Here is a 16,777-nt window from a genome sequence, read left to right as displayed (position 1 = left end):
GTCTGGGCAGGCAACAGACCTTCCCTTTTAGCTTCGTTTATCCTATATAATAGAGTAGGAAAAAATCTTATGGGTTTTAGCAGCTCTTCTGTAGCTTATTCCCTTCTTAACATCTTCGATTGCTGCAGCCATGCTTTCCTCAGACCAGCAGGTCATCTTTTTCTGGGCAGGCAACAGACCTTTCCTTTTAGCTTTGTTTATCCTATGTATTAGAGTATCAAATGGAATCTTATGGGTTTTAGCAGCTCTTTTGTAGCTCATTCCCTTCTTAACATCTTCGATTGCTGCAGCCATGTTTTCCTCAGACCAGCTCTGCTTTCAATCTTCTTCTTATAATTTCGTACCATTTTTATATCTAAAAAAAAAGATAATAATAATAAATAAAATAAAATATTATATGTAAATATCATAATGTAAATGATATTTTTTAAAATATTTTTGTGTCCGAATTGTCATTGTAAGAACAAATAACCTGGTGGAAATAATTTTACAATTTTTTACGCAAAAATTATGTGAAAACTACAATTTCTTATGATGTAATTACAACTTTTTAGATTATTTTCACGTAATTTTTACATTAAACTATGCGATTTATGCCATATTTATAGTTTTTCATAAATTCACGTAGAAAGTTTTTATGCAACTACAATTTTTTAGATGTAAATACGCGATATATTCAACATTTTACAAAAAAGATGCCACTTATTGATAAAGATTAAGAAATTAGATATTTATTTATAAATTGTTGCATATCTTATTTAGTTATTTTTGTGTGTGATTTATTGCATCTAACACAAAAATATATATTTTGTAAGATAACAAAAGTATTTTTTATATTTTTTGTTCTTTTATATTTAATTTTTATATTTTATATTCAATATTACATTATAAAATTATAAAGATTATTAAATTTTATATCTTATTAGGCCATGTATATTTATGCAAGTAGATAATTGTTAATATGTAAGTAAAATTCCTTATGGTTATTTACACGATTAATAAATGAACTATATTTTGCAAATAATTTTTAGAGTATTTTGAAGTAAATAAAACATATTTAAATCAACTTGCAAACTGTTTATTTTCTCTACGTTATAGTAAAACACTTCCAGAAGTGAAGATGAGTATTAAAAAAAATGCGTTAATTTACAACATAATTGTTGTAAAATGTAGAAAATAGTGAACAAGTCTTACGATTTATTATAACTTTATATGACTTGTATTTTTTCATAAAAATAGGAAAAATAGTATTGAATCTTGTATGAACTCATAATGCTAAAAAATATATTAGCCACGTATCACAGGGAAGGTACTGACATAAAAAATTTAAATGCCATTTACGTGAAACTTGTTTAACTTGTTTAATGCTGTGTAAAAAGATGTAGAAAGTTGTAAATAGTTATACTCACTTTATAGTATTGCTAAAATAGTTATAAATTGCTAAAAAAAATTTAGTAAAAGTTGCAGAAAGAGTGATGGCAAAAATGTGTTGTTTCGCCCATTTTTTGGACCTTGAATTTCAAACTTTTTTTTATGCTAAATAGTACTATATGATAGGACATTAATCTCAGAGAAATTTTAAGATGAGCATAGGCACGGTTCCGGAGATATGATGGAGTGAAAGTGATGGTTTCTCATAATCCATGAAAGTACACGAAACTCTTCAAGTGTCCGTACTAAAAAATAAAATATGTAATGACGTAAAACATATCGTTTCTTATGGACTTTTTTACGCCGGATTCAAATATGACCTTAATTTTCGTCTAGCATGAAAATTCTTTGAGATAGATTCTTCCCCGTAAATGAAATAGCGGTGAATAGTAGATCGTTCATTCTCTGAACAATAAATCGTAGATAATCCATTCGACAGAAAATACCCTCAATAATAAGTGAACTTCAGCCACGCATTCTTCTTTATGCAATACACTCTGACTGTAAATCATTACTTTTACCCGCTTGTATCTCCGGAACCGTGCTTATGCTCATCTTGAAATTTTACTGGGCATAATGTTTCATCTAATAGTACTATTTGCCATGAAAAAAAGTTTGAAATTCGAGGTCCAAGAAATGGGCGTTTGCCACCAGTCTTTGTAAAAATAAACATTTTTTACAACTTCTACAATTTACTACATTTTCATAAAAATGTTTATAAAAAGTTGTTGAAACTTTTAAAAATTTTTAAATACTTTTTACAACTCACTACAGTTTATTGCAATTTATCATGATTTTCTACATATTTTACAGTAAAAATTTGCGATTTGTTGTTTAAAATTTCAATTTTTCGTAGTAAATGTAAAAGTAATTATTCCAAAATTATTTCCACCAAATAATAAACGACTATTTTTTTTCCATTGTATGAGGTGTGGGTCAAATCCAGAATAAAGAGGAAACCAAGGCTAATTGTCACACTTTTCAAACACTGATTTAAAAAAATGTTAGCAATATTTTATAATATCGTACTACTACTTTATAATGCAGCTACATGCTTTAGGTGTAAGGAAAAAAATATTAGACATTTATATTTATACACAAAAAAGTTATATAATTCTAAGTAGAATCGTGCAAATGTGACAATTTACCTCATACCCAGGATTGGTTGTCACATGACTCTGAATTGATTATCACATATCTTTCACATAATATACAGGAAACATACGACAAATGGTTCCTGTTTTAATATTTTATTAAAGTTAGTGACAGTTTCTTGTAGATTTAACTTAATAATATATTGCAGCATGAATTAAACGAAAAATTAATAACTTTCATGAACTTTGTAATATAATACAATTCTCTCATAAACTTAGAGTAAAAAAAAAGAATAGTAATTCTCATAAACTTTGAATCATATGTCATTTGAGACAACTTACACCGAACGGTCATTTTGAACAAAGAAAATTATATTTATAAACTATGTTGTAATGACGGTTAACTAAATACAGGAAAAATTATCTAAAACTATAATATTTCTTATGACTAAAATAAAATTACGATTAATAATTCCAAAAACCAACTAGACAATAAAAATAGAGGTAAGAATAGTTTACTTATCACGTCCAATTTTTAAAAAGTGCTCGTAAATATCACATGCGATATTTTTGAAACAAGCTATTTCGTACACCCGACTAGCACGATAGGAGCTATCTATAATATAGAGAAGAATATGTCACTTCATCTATTAAGTGAGATATAAGCTTTGTGACAACTTACCCGCGTGTCCTCTAGCCCCGGTCTCTCCCCTACTCGGTTTTGCCTCAATACGAGAAGAATAATAAACACGGCGGCTGTACATTTTGCCGTACAAAATAAAGATCAAAATTAATGCGATACACTTTCTAATACGTACAGAATGCAGTGCTGCACTTATACCGAATTTTTCTATACAGATGCTCTGTGTAGAAAGAGTCTACGATTGCTCGTTTTATTATTGCCCCGATATCGATTTTCTGGTTCAAAAACTTTGCACTTTTCCCAAAGAAAAATGTCATGCGCACGTGGGCATTAACACAATTAATAACACGATTTAACCGAAGATAGCAGCACCTGTCACGAAGAAATAGAGATACCCGGTCGACCAATAGGCTGCGTTTATAGGTTGGCCTATGTATACTTTTTAAAAAGAAAAAAAGAGTGGTACCCGGTTATATTCTACTTTTCCCTACAATTCTATCAAAATTTATCATATTGATCATCTTGGACCACAGTCTTCAACTAAAAAAAGATATCGTCATATTTTTGTGCGTGCGATGCGACTTCTGCAGTATACCAAGATATGACCCCGCAAAATCAGAATTCTGCGTAAAGGTATTTATACCTATAAAAACTTAATCTTTTTAATAAAAGATACAAAAAAGACGCCAAGTACATGCGTCTATCGGAACATTTTGTACATATCTATAAAAAGTACTTTCATACATAAAAACCTTTGGAAAAAAGCTATTGTATATTTTTAATTATTTTGTATTGTATATTTTAAATCTTTAGAAAAAAGCTATCGTATATTTTTAATTCAATATTTCGTTTCACTAAATATTTCAAGCTTTTAAAATATTTAATATTTTTCAGAATTGACAAGGAAAATTGTTCTCAATTGCAGAAAAAAAGAGCTGAATAAAACGGATGCAAATAAAAATTACATTTTAAGAGAAAAATTCTTTTAAGACTTTTATACCTTATATTTATATGATTAAACGAACTTACCTGTAAGTGAAGTTCTATCATAATTGTATGAAGCGCCTCTTCCGAAGAGATCATATGGTAGTAGCCCCTACTATGTACCGATGTACCACAGTTTTAAAGTTCTAAAACTTTCCGCTAGGGTTAGCTTCCCGTTCCGTTGGTCATTTATTTAAAGTGCTGCCGTAATATCTAGGGTTCTAATAATATTAGAATTGGGTATATACTGGGTGGGACCGATCTCTTCGGAAGAGGCGCTTCATACAATTATGATAGAACTTCACTTACAGGTAAGTTTGTTTAATCATATAATTGTATTGCGTGCCTCTTCCTCGAGATCATATGGTAGCTATTTAAAGTTATTACGGCAGATAGATTATGCCTGAGATTCCGGACAACAAAAAATACGTTTAAAATTTTTAACCGCATTTAGCGTATATTCACTTAACCAAAGGATTTAAACAAAAGGACAATTAAATTCTTAATTTGTATAGCTGAGGATAAATTTAGCAATATATTTATATATTTTAATTATATATAATATATATTTCAATTATTATTAATATCTTGCGCACCATTTACTGCGCCCGGCTCTAATTGTGTGTTTGTTTTTTTTTTTTTAAACTTCGCAAAACGTTTTCGACCATCCTGCCGCCTTTCTAACAACGTCTATGATGACGCCACTTCGCTTATCGGCCGAAGTTGAGGCATGGCGGGTGCTATATGCATTGGTCACATTCGTGTCAATTCTACTTACGTTGTCAAACAGCGTTACTACTATTAAGATAGTTTTTCTACCGTTATGTCTTCATATCACCCCAGCGCCATGATCCAATACAATACAACCCTGGGATCCTCAGAATCATATTTTGGCCAGTGGCATGTTAGGTGCAGCTTTCTAACTTATCTTCATTCTCGCATCTTGTGTGCAATAAACCTGTTCACTAAATAAGTTCTTCTGAGAGGTGGCGAATAAAAGTCGATGATTTCTGGTCGAACTTGAACTCAGATCTTTGGCTCATTAGAGCAGCGCACATCTTTCTGTGCTATGATCACCACCACCTCTGGATTTTATAATAAGACTTATCCAAGATTATTATGTACAACTATCAGACATGTCCATAAGAGGCTTTACTTTCTTGAAACCTTTTAATCAAAAGCTCTATCCGCGAAGAAAACATGATGTCTGTCGTCTTTTAGCTCGGACGCTTCTCTGGCAGCGTCCCGACAATCAGGATAATCCTCTTCCAGAGAGGATATGACTTCCTGTCAAGGAACCACAGAAAATATTTACCCGGTTCTAAATAAAACGAATCAGAATCCAAGATTATTAAGTACACTGGGCCTCATGCCCGAATCGGCCACTTAGGGGCCACTTCAATATCTCTCGAAACTTCCAATTCCACTTTTTTTTTTTTCCAAGTATAGTCGCGAACGGAGAAGTTGCGTAAAAATTGAAATTGTTTCCAGCAATAAGTAAACGCGTTAATAACTAACGCTTCTCAATCGCTTATCCACGAGATATGACGCAAACATTTGGAATTGGTTTGAGATGCAAATAAATTGATGTTCGGTTTACAAAACCTCTGTACTATCGTCGAAAAGAAACCGTATTTGATAACACAAACTTCGTTTCCGGTTCAAGATGTCTCGACGCTCTTCTTGGATCACATATACAATGTAAAGATCCAAAGATCCTTCTCTTTGCATTCCCCTCAGTCCTCTGAATTTTTGCGAGTTACTTAAGACCAAAAACACTGATAAGAACTCAAGATAGTTGATATGGCATTCCGATATCCGTGAATCCGCTGAGCTTGGTAAGGAACACCTCAACCGGAGGGTAACGCATCCAAATGTATTTCTAAGGCAAATTTGAAAAGAAAAAACTTTTAATGAAACACCAGTCAAAAAACATCTTTTAATTCGTGTTTCTCTGCAACACAATTAATTTTTCTTGTTCAGAATACTTCATGTGTATCCAACCAAATTTTAAGGCTACACAACATAAACCTAAGGTTCCTATGAACCTGGCAAAAATCTCGAATGGAATATCGTGTAATTGCTTCGGATTTATAAGCTGTTCACTAATTTTAGGTACTCGTATCCTAATCAAACCAAGAACCATATCTCTGGTCGCCAGCTTCATTTTTCTCCTTTTCTCACTCATTATGAATCATAGTGATTCCAGAAAACTGCATGTTTCTTGTATGTTTCTCAAACATACCGTATATATCTCATCTAGAAGAAGAAAGCCATCCAATTAATTAATTAACGGTTAAGTAGCCCAATTCTCTTAGGTAAGAGATTGGCTTCATAGTTTTTATAAAAGTGTCCGAAGCCGTGTTTTGCACAAAGGCGGGTACTTTAGCTCATAAAGAGCACCTTCAACAAAATTCTCAAGTACTTATATTGTCTGAATCAGCAATGTGAATTAATTAATATGCGTCCTTCAAATCAATCGACGCCAGGAATTATCCTTTAGCCAGAATTTGTTTGACCTTTTTTCTGTCTTTTATTTAAGATGCTCAACATATTGGTAACTTATTTATTAAGCTATAACTTATAAAGCTTTTTCAGATTAAGAATTAACCTGTAAAAAATTTATTAGGTTTGGGAACAAGATAATTCTCGAAATAATTAATTTAAAACTAGCTGATACTTCGGAATGGCCTGCTTCCTCGATAGCTGTACTATTTGTTACGAATCTGTATCTTTACCTGCTCGGCTATTGCGGTTCTTTCGTATATATGAGTTGTCTCATTGACATTTAGACTGTGCCAGTCTATTGGCAACCTTACTTACAACTAATTTCTTTTCGTAGGCGCTTGTTCCGGCTTCCAACCGGTAACGTACCGGTAATGTGATTTTGAGAGGACAAGTTCTGTTATTGACTGTACATCTGCCTCTGCTCGCTCGCCTTCGATTGACCGTATGGCCTCTGTCGATTTTGGCGAGACGGCCTCGCGAGTTTCTAGAACTCGAGGCCCTTGCAATTCCAGCAATGGCAGCAGTCGTTCTGTGCTTCATCACATTGATTTTGCAACGGACTCAAAATCAGTTTGATACCACCGTATATAAAGAAAAGTCAGCTCTACGCAGGAATCCTGTTAAAAAATCTACACAAAGTGCCTACTACTGCTCTGACTCCAACGACTAAGCAGTTTTTTTAATATTATATATTAATAATAAATAATATTATAAATAATTATAAATATTAATATAAATAATGTGTTTTTTATTATGTGGATAAATAGCCCCTCGAATGTGGACAGATAGCTCCGCATATGGGGCTATCTGTCTACGCTTGACTTACCCACTTAAAAAATTCGACTCTTTAAAATGTTAAAAGATTAAAAATTTTAATTATGTTTTTTTAATAACAAGGTTGAAGAGTTATACCATTAAATTTTTAGCCAAATATTTTTATTAGTTTTTTAGTAAACTTTAAAAAGCATAGAGAAAACAAAGATAATAATGAGATTCAAAAAGGACGGCGGAACGAAGAAAAAGTATGACTGGAGAAAGGAAAAAAATTAGAAAAAGTTAAGGAATTTAAATACTTTGGATACACATTAAAGAGAAATGGGGGACAAGAGGCGCACATCAAAGAGAGAAGAAGGAAGGCGGCGAGGGTAATAAGGGAAGTTTAGGGGATAGGGAAAAGAATGTGGAAAAAGGATTGGAAAAGAAGGATATGGTTATACGACACCTTGAAATGGACAGTGATGGGATACGAGGCAGAAGTATGGGGGTGGAAAAAAAGGAAAGAGGTAGAGGGTATATCTCAGATGGATATTTGGGCTAAATTGGAGGACACCTGTATATATGGTGAGAGATGAAGTGGAGAGGGAGAAGATGAGAGGCAGAGCAAGTAAGAGAGCATGGAAATTCGAAAAAAAGCTAGAAGAGGGCAATGGAGAGGGAATAGCGAGGAAATGTCTGGAAGAAATGAAAAAGAGATGGAAGAAGGGGAAGATAATAGGAAGGTGGGAGCAAGAAAGAAAGAGTTACTTAGAAGAGTTGGGGGTGAGAGATGAAAAGGAGGAAGAATTGGAAGTTGAAAGTTTGGAGAACAGGGAGAAATTGAAACAAAAGCAAGAAAGGATAGAAAAGATCGCAGACTCGAGATACAACCGGTGGTATAAGTTTATAAGGAAGGACGGGATCCCGGAATACTTAAAGAAGGACTGGGAGGAAACAAGGTGGAGTAGGATTGCAAGGTTTAGACTCGGTAATGAAATTAAGGAAGGACTATATTGGGAAAAGGAGGAGAATAGAAGGTGTAGGATGTGTGGGAGGAAAGATGGAAACATAGGAACACATATGGGAAGAGTGTACAAGATGGGAGAAGTGGAATGGAAAGAGGTGGCAGGAAGTGGTGGGGAGATTACTGGGAGAAAGGGGAGAGGGAGAAGAATGGATAAAAGCGATAGAGGAAATGAGACAAGAGGGAGGGAGGAGAATAAAAGTGGTGGATGAGAGAACGGTATGAGTGAAATGTTGAGAGAACGGTATGAATGGAAGGTTGTAATGAAAACGGAAGTCCAACTTTAGAGATGAGATAGATATAAGAGCAAATAAGCGTATAAGCGTATAGAAGCGTTAAGCGTTAAGCGTATAAGCGAGCGAGCGAGAGAGTGAGAGAGTGAGGCCAGGTCGGGATAAGAAGCACAATTAATGTACAGGATTGAGTACGTCCCTTTAAAACGCCAATTGTACAGGGTTGGGTACGTTCCTTTAAAACGCCCTTTAAGACCCCTTGGGGGTAAATAAAGTATATATATTCTAATCTAATCTAGTAAACTTTAAAAAAGCGTAAAGAGTGGACACATAGCCCCGGGGTCTCCCCTTTAATTTTTAAGTTTAATTTTTCATTAATGGCCGATCGGTTTTCTTAAAACTGGTGCCAAAATTTTTCTAATTTTTTGGGGATGGCGATTGTTGATTATTTAGCAGGATCGTGTGGCAGGATCGATTTCGGGAACCTCGCGAATAAGATTGAGCAAGTGAAAGATATACTGGAATATATTTCAAACAGTACAGAAACGTAAACTTAGATAGACTTTTGTCGAACTGAAAGAGTAACGGCTTGTACAACAACATGCTGCTTACTGCAGCGTGCGCGACTGAACAGAAGTGCGAGCCGGGGGAGAAAAAAAAACAAAACGCTAACGCATGCACGGTCGCTGTTGCCTCAATAATAATAACGGCGTGAAGCGCGCCAAGCTTAAAGGTCATTTCACGGTGACAATCCAACATTCCCACCGCTTAAGTGCTTCACGCATCTACTTGTTAGATTTAACATAGCACATAAATCTTTGAAACGCTCTCTTGGGACGGCTTTTGTATAAATATCCGCTCGTTGCAGATTACTAGGAATATAACATACTTTTAACTCGTTCTCCTCTACTTTTTCGCGTAGAAAATGATAGCGGATGTCAATATGTTTAGTTCTTTTGTGATAGACCGGATTCTTTACCAACTGAATTGCAGATTGATTATCTACGTGAATAATCGTAGCTTTCTCACATTGACATCCGATATCGTTCATAAGTTTCCTAAGCCATATAGCTTCTTTTGCCGCCGCTGCGGCCGCAACATATTCAGCCTCGGTCGTGCTTAAAGTTACAGATTTCTGTCTTTGGGATGTCCAAATTACCGGACCGTTCGCAAGCATAAACACGTAACCGGTTGTCGACCGCCGCGTCTCTATATCGCCTGCAAAATCCGCGTCCGAATATCCTTCTAATATGAAGTCATTCCCACCGCTTTTATACATTATTCCGAGCTCCGCGGTCCCTATCAAATATTTAAAAACGCGTTTTGCTGCATTCCAATGGCTTTGATTATGTTTGTTTAGAAATCGGCTAAGTACGTTCACCGCGAATGCTATATCGGGTCTTGATACTACGGCCAAGAACATTAATGAACCTACAGCTTCCCTGTACGGAATATTCAAAATCTCTAATTCATTCTTTTCTACCGGAGCATCGCGTGTGGATCCGCAGGTATGGAAACCGGTTTCGCGTCGTTCATACCAAATCGCTCAATTATTTGCGTGATATACGCTCTCTGATGAATTCGCATTGATTTTTCGATCCGATCGCGTTCGATTTGCAAACCCACGAACATTGATGTATCTCCTAAAATTATCTCAAACGATTTTCCTAATTCGCTAATAATATATTGGAGAACATCATAAGACTTGCACGCAATCAAACCATCGTCCACGAATACTACTAGAAATACACGTACATTCTTAATCTCACCGACATAAATACATTTTTCCGAATCACACGGCACGAGATTAAATTTTTTCAAAAAGTCTGTAAATTTCTCGTTCCAACATCGCGCGGCTTGTTTAATACCGTACAGTGATTTATTTAAGCGACACATCACAGCACTTATGTCGCCGTCGACCTCTAGTCCTTCGGGTATCTTTAAATAGAGTTCTTCCTTCACTTCTCCGTGCAAGAACGCCGTCTTCAAATCGATTCGAATTGAATCAGTTCGAGATCCAAATGGGTTATCATCGCCAGGAACACTCGCAGGGAGTCGTAGCGTACCACTGGAGCGAAAGTCTCGGTGTAATCGAGCCCTTCCTTTTGTTGGAATCCGCGCGCAACCAATCGCGCCTTGAACCGCTTGATGTGTCCATTTTCGTCCTTGAAGATTTTGAATACCCACTTAGTGTCCAAGAGCTTTTTACTTTGGTCCATTGGCACAACTGACCATGTATTGTTTCGATCATGCGCCTCCAGTTCCTCATTTATTGCACGTCTCCATTGTTCGGACTCAGACCCGTTTATTGCTTGTCTGAAAGTTAATGGAGTATACTCGGTTGCATTTATTTCGTATCTCTTCGGTGGTTTGATGCTTGCCCGATCTCTTAATGTGCTCCTTTTGTCAACTGCTGGTTCAGGAATTGTTTCAAGTTCTTCTTCTTCTTCGCTGTTTCCAGGCTCATCGTCCCTCAGTTCTGGATCGTTGTGATTCCCGTCATCCATCCTCTCAGTTTCAGGTAGTTTGATCAGCTCGTCGTCACTGTGATTCACTGACCGATTCTCCTCAGTATGCTCGTGGAAGGTGACATTCCTGGATACTGTTATTGATCGTTTGTCAGGATCATATAATCTGTAATTCACGGAGTCGTTATCATAACCAACTAACAACATCCGTTTCGCCTTTGCATCAAGTTTTCTCCGCATCTGGTGTGGAATATGCATGTACGCGATTGATCCGAATACTCTAACATGTGACAGATCCGGCTTCTTCCCATGCCAGATTTCGAATGGTGTCTGCTTTGGATTCTTGCTCTGAGGGGTGCGATTGAGAACGTAGACCGCTGTATTTACAGCCTCCGCCCAAAGCGCCTTTGGCAGATTCTTGTGTCCAATCATCGTTCTCGCACTCTCCACGATTGTGCGATTCTCTCGCTCCGCCTTTCCATTCTGTTCGGGGGTGTATGGGGCAGTATTTTCCATACGAATTCCACGCGATTTGAAATACCGATGCATATCCTGGTTACAATATTCGCGACCGTTGTCGGCGTGTACCACTTGTATCTTGCGTCCGAACTTGTTCTCCACCATCCGATCAAATTCCTTGAATTTACTGTAGACATCGCTTTTGTGTCGCAGAAAGAATACGTGCCTGTATCCCGATGCTTCATCCACAAAGGTCAAAAAGAATCTTGCTCCTCCAATCGAAGGTTCAGGCAGCGGTCCGCACACATCTGAGTGTATAAATTCACCCGCACAATATCTTGATCTGTCACTCGTGTTCTTAAATGGTAATTTGTGCGATTTTCCGAGCTGACAGGCGTCGCAAGAGAAATCCTTCACGTCTCCGAGTTTTACTCCGTTCACTGCTCCGCAGTTCACCATTTCGCGAAGTGTCTTCTGGTTTACGTGGCCGAGACGTTCGTGCCAACGCTTGAGACTTATAATGTTTGCTTCCGGAATCGCGCGCGAGTTGCTCACACGAAAAAACATTCGGTAAACATCGTTGTTCTGTTTTACGCCATTTGCGTACACAAGATCGTTTTTCACCAACGCGACGCGATTGTCCTTGAACGATACCTCGTAACCCGCCGATGTGAGAACTCCAACCGAGAGCAGATTTTTCTTTAACTTAGGCACGAAAAATACGTTACGAATCGTCGCACCTTCCCATGTTCCTCGTACGAGTTTTTCAATATGCACGTTTCCGATTCCGCGCACATCACATTCGGCATTGTCGCCGAGCTTCACCTTTTCTCCGCTTACCGATCGGTAATCAGACAACCATTCTCTGTGAAAGCCCAGGTAGCAAGCACTCGTCATTTTGACGTCAATATTTGGTCATAATTGGTCAGTAACGTCATTCGTCGATTAAGTGACGTATATTTAACGTCATGTTTTAATACGTCAAAAAGACTTTGTAAAATGACATTATATAGACGTTTAATTGACTACCCAGGTAGCAGACAGTCGTCATAATGACGTGATTCTTACGTCATTTTATGACGCATGTTACGTCATTTATTCCTAAAGTTTGACGTAAAAATGACATATTTTTTACAGTATTTTTCACAGGAATATTCCTACATTTATAAAGTGTTTCGTAACTTTATGATTGACGTTGTGAATTTATGGTATAAGTGGATCTAGTTGCGTGTGTAATTATAGTTTTATGACAACTATTTCATGCAGTGTTATAACTATTAAGAAGATATCATTACAAGATTTTTGACCACTTTAAAGATGTACCTGTTATAGACAAGTACAGTTAATAGGGAAGCATCAGGGTGAGAAGATCGTCACTGTCCACTGGATCATCGAAGTCAAGCGACTCGGACGCGGTACTGTACTAGGATGGGTGACCGCCTTGAGAGCGGCTATACGCACATGGCATGTAACGAAACAATTAAAAAGCTTTTTTTTTTCTTAGATAAAGAAAAAGAACATTTTTTTATAAACGTTTATCAAGTAGACATTTTAAAATTTTAATTTCATAAAAAACATTTCTAGAAACCGGTATGTCGTACATTGGACCTATTTTTGCCGTCAATAAAACGTCAGAAAATGACGTCGTTGGGATGTGACTTAGGACCGTGAAAAATACGTCATTTTTACGTTAAACTTTAGGAATAAATGACGTAACATACGTCATAAAATGACGTAAGAATCACGTCATTATGACGACTGTCTGCTACCTGGGAGGTAACATGGCAGGACGCTCCGCTGTCGGTCAACCAGACATCTTCCGTGTCGATTTGTAATAGCTGCTGCACATCTTCCGTTGAAGGCATTGAGCTCGATTTGCTTGTTAATATGAAGGCACAATTTTCCGAAGATCCATGTGGAGATGTTCCTGACTTCTTCTCTTCATTGTCGCGTTTCTTCTTTCTGCAGTCACGAGCGTAGTGTCCCTTCTTATGGCAGTAGAAACAATCGCCATCATTTCTCTTACTTTGATCGCCATCTTTCTTCTTACTTTGATTTTGCGATCTCGAGTTATTTTTCTTCTTGCCTATTGTCATTGTGGCGAGGGCACTCGCAGCATCATCGTCCGCTGAATATTGACTTTCTTCCTTGATGAGTCTCTCCATCAAATTGTCGAGCGTTTGTCTTTCTACGTCCATGCTGTCCCACGCGGTCCTGAACGCATTATATTTTGGCGGGAGACTGCCCAGAATTTTTGCCATTATCGACACGTCGTCGATATTTTGGCCGATGTCCCGTAGCTGTTGCGCGAGATTTTGCACTTTTGTAAAGTGCTCGACGACAGAGTCCCCGGAGGTCATGCGATATTCATGGTATCTTTGATTCAGCACGAGCTTATTCGATGCCGATCTTTGTTCGTGAATTTTTGCAAGTTTCACCCACATCTCATTAGCTGTTTCGCATGTTATAAGCGATTTGAGTTGCTTCGCTTCCATTGTCGAAGAGATCACAAACATGGCTTTTGCATTATCGCGCTCCCAGACTTTTATCTCTGCTGTAGCCTCAGGTTTCTTCCGCGTACCGTCGACAATTTCCAACAGGCCATTTGCTATAAATAGCCTTGTGATTTGGAATTTCCATGTGGTGAAATCACTACCATCGAATTTCGACATATGCCGCGTCGTTATTTCGTCCGACATTTTTGCTCACTCGCGTTTTTCAACCGACTTTACTTTCGCGAAAATCGTGTGTCTTTCTACCGTTGCGTATTGACCCGAGTCACTTTTCGAACACGACACTTCTTCCGATAACCGTCCTACGGCACTGGGCTTGATTATTTAGCAGGATCGTGTGGCAGGATCGATTTCGGGAACCTCGCGAATAAGATTGAGCAAGTGAAAGATATACTGGAATATATTTCAAACAGTACAGAAACGTAAACTTAGATAGACTTTTGTCGAACTGAAAGAGTAACGGCTTGTACAACAACATGCTGCTTACTGCGGCGTGCGCGACTGAACAGAAGTGCGAGCCGGGGGAGAAAAAAAAACAAAACGCATGCACGGTCGCTGTTGCCTCAATAATAATAACGGCGTGAAGCGCGCCAAGCTTAAAGGTCATTTCACGGTGACAATCCAACAGCGATAATGTGTAGAATTTTTCATATGGATTTAAATTTTCATTAATGTACCAATTTTTTGGAAACTGCAGGTGCTAAAATTTTTCTGACTGCGAACTAGTCATTTAATTAATGAACCGATTTTCTTCAAAACGGTGCCAAAATTTTTATAATTTTTCGGGGATGATAATGATGTGGATAATTTTTCATAACCAATTTTTCGAAAACCGGTTCCAAAATTTTTCTGATTTTTTGGAGATGGCGACAATGAGTTTAATTTTTTAGTAATGGACGTTAATGCCGGTGCAAGCCCAGCATAACCCTAAGGACCGGCCCTAGGATATGCATTAGGCATTTTCCTCCTCCAACGAGAAACAAAAAAAAGCCCAATACCGCAAAATTTGCGGAAATTAAAAAACACAGGCATTTTTGATGTGAAAAAACTAAAACTTTTTTAAAATAAAAAACAATGTATAAATTTTCATCAAAATGAAAGTAGGTAAATAAAAGGGTTGTACTACCTGACTTGAGCCAAAATGCAACGCGATACAGAATTAGAAAAAATAATTAAAAAAATAAAAGTAAGCCAAAAATGGTGGGTCAGCGGAGGGTACATCCGTGCAATGCGCGGGAAAAATAAATATATAATCTCTATATACACATAAATTTAAGAGAGGAAATTATAACTTAAATGAAGAAAAAATTGTCTGCGAAATAATCTAGACTAAGAAAAAAGGAAAAGATTTTGAGCCCGCGCGAAGCGCGGGCAAAAAATCTAGTAATTCTCATAAACTTAGAGTAAATGAAAGAATAATAATTCTTATAAATCAATCAAAGAAAAATGGAGCGTTGAGCCGTAACAAGGTGTTGGTGTTCATATTCTATACTTAAGTAAAGAAGTACCGAATTGTAATGTACATACTGTACATATATATATATTATATTCCAACGTAATAGACTGCGCGCCGATTGAGAAAGACCAGAATTTAAAGAGGACTGTGAGTTTCGAGGTCACAGGGCAAATGATTGATGGTACTCGCGCGGGCTACATTTATACCGCGGGCTTGTTCTCTCTCCCTCTCTCTCTCTCTCTCTCTCTCTTTCTCGCTCTCTCTCGCTCTCTCTCGCTTTCTCATCCCCCTCGCTACTCTTTCCCACCCCTTACTTTCTCTTATCCACCCCATTAGGGTACGGGCTACGTATATTTTGTGACTGACACATAGTTGATTTCGTGGTATGACTAATTTATAGAGAAACATGTGTATCTATACATTGGCGATAAAGTATATCAAGAACATAAAGTAAAGAATATACATTTTTTATTTTTTCAGTTTACGACGAAATATATTAAACATCGTGAGAAGCGTGATAGTTTGAAAAATATATATGCACATAAAGATAATCATCACTTTTTATTACTACAGAATATAAATATGTAAAATAAAATTACATTATTTAATATCTTATACATTGTATGGCAGATAGGTACTAAAAACACACATTACACGTTTCAAACATTTTCAGATTTTCAATTTGTACGAATGCGATAATTTATTATAATATATAGATACATATCTAACTATCAAAAATTATTTTAAAACCAACAATAATATGATAAAGGTAAATTAGAGCTGACACCGTTGTCCAAGCGATAATTACAGAGTTTTAATGTATAATATATAAATTAACTCTTATTTATCTTTATTATATTATTGTTGGTTTTGTACTTAAGAGAACTTTAACCTTTATTAACCCATTGGCTGTGTAAGAGAATTTTACTATTTGGACCAAAAGTGTGTTGAAAAAAAAGTTCATCGGATTATTATGAAACTTGATACCCTTATGTTTTTTGGGTCTCTGAATCCGAATATGATGTCAGATTTACAAAATTCAAAATGGCGGGTCCAATACGGCAGATCAAAATTACAAAAAATAGACAAAATTTTATTATTATTATTTTGAATTTTGAAAATCTGACTTCATATTCGGATTCAGAGACCCAAAAAACATAAGGGTACCAAATTTCATGAAAATCAGACCTTTTTTTGTAATTTTGATC

The 16,777-nt window shown here is 36.6% G+C and overlaps 1 protein-coding gene across 1 annotated transcript in view; it reads right to left on the bottom strand.

The window, feature by feature from the left end:
* The window catches only part of LOC139815971 (uncharacterized), a 59,376-nt gene that overhangs the window by 5,441 nt on the left and 37,158 nt on the right, over nt 1–16,777 (bottom strand). The window lies entirely within an intron of this gene.

Source organism: Temnothorax longispinosus, chromosome 7 (genome assembly GCF_030848805.1).
Source record: "Temnothorax longispinosus isolate EJ_2023e chromosome 7, Tlon_JGU_v1, whole genome shotgun sequence".
NCBI lineage: Eukaryota > Metazoa > Arthropoda > Insecta > Hymenoptera > Formicidae > Temnothorax > Temnothorax longispinosus.
Note: the sequence above shows the minus strand (reverse complement) of the source record. Positions and strands in the feature narration are given on the sequence as shown.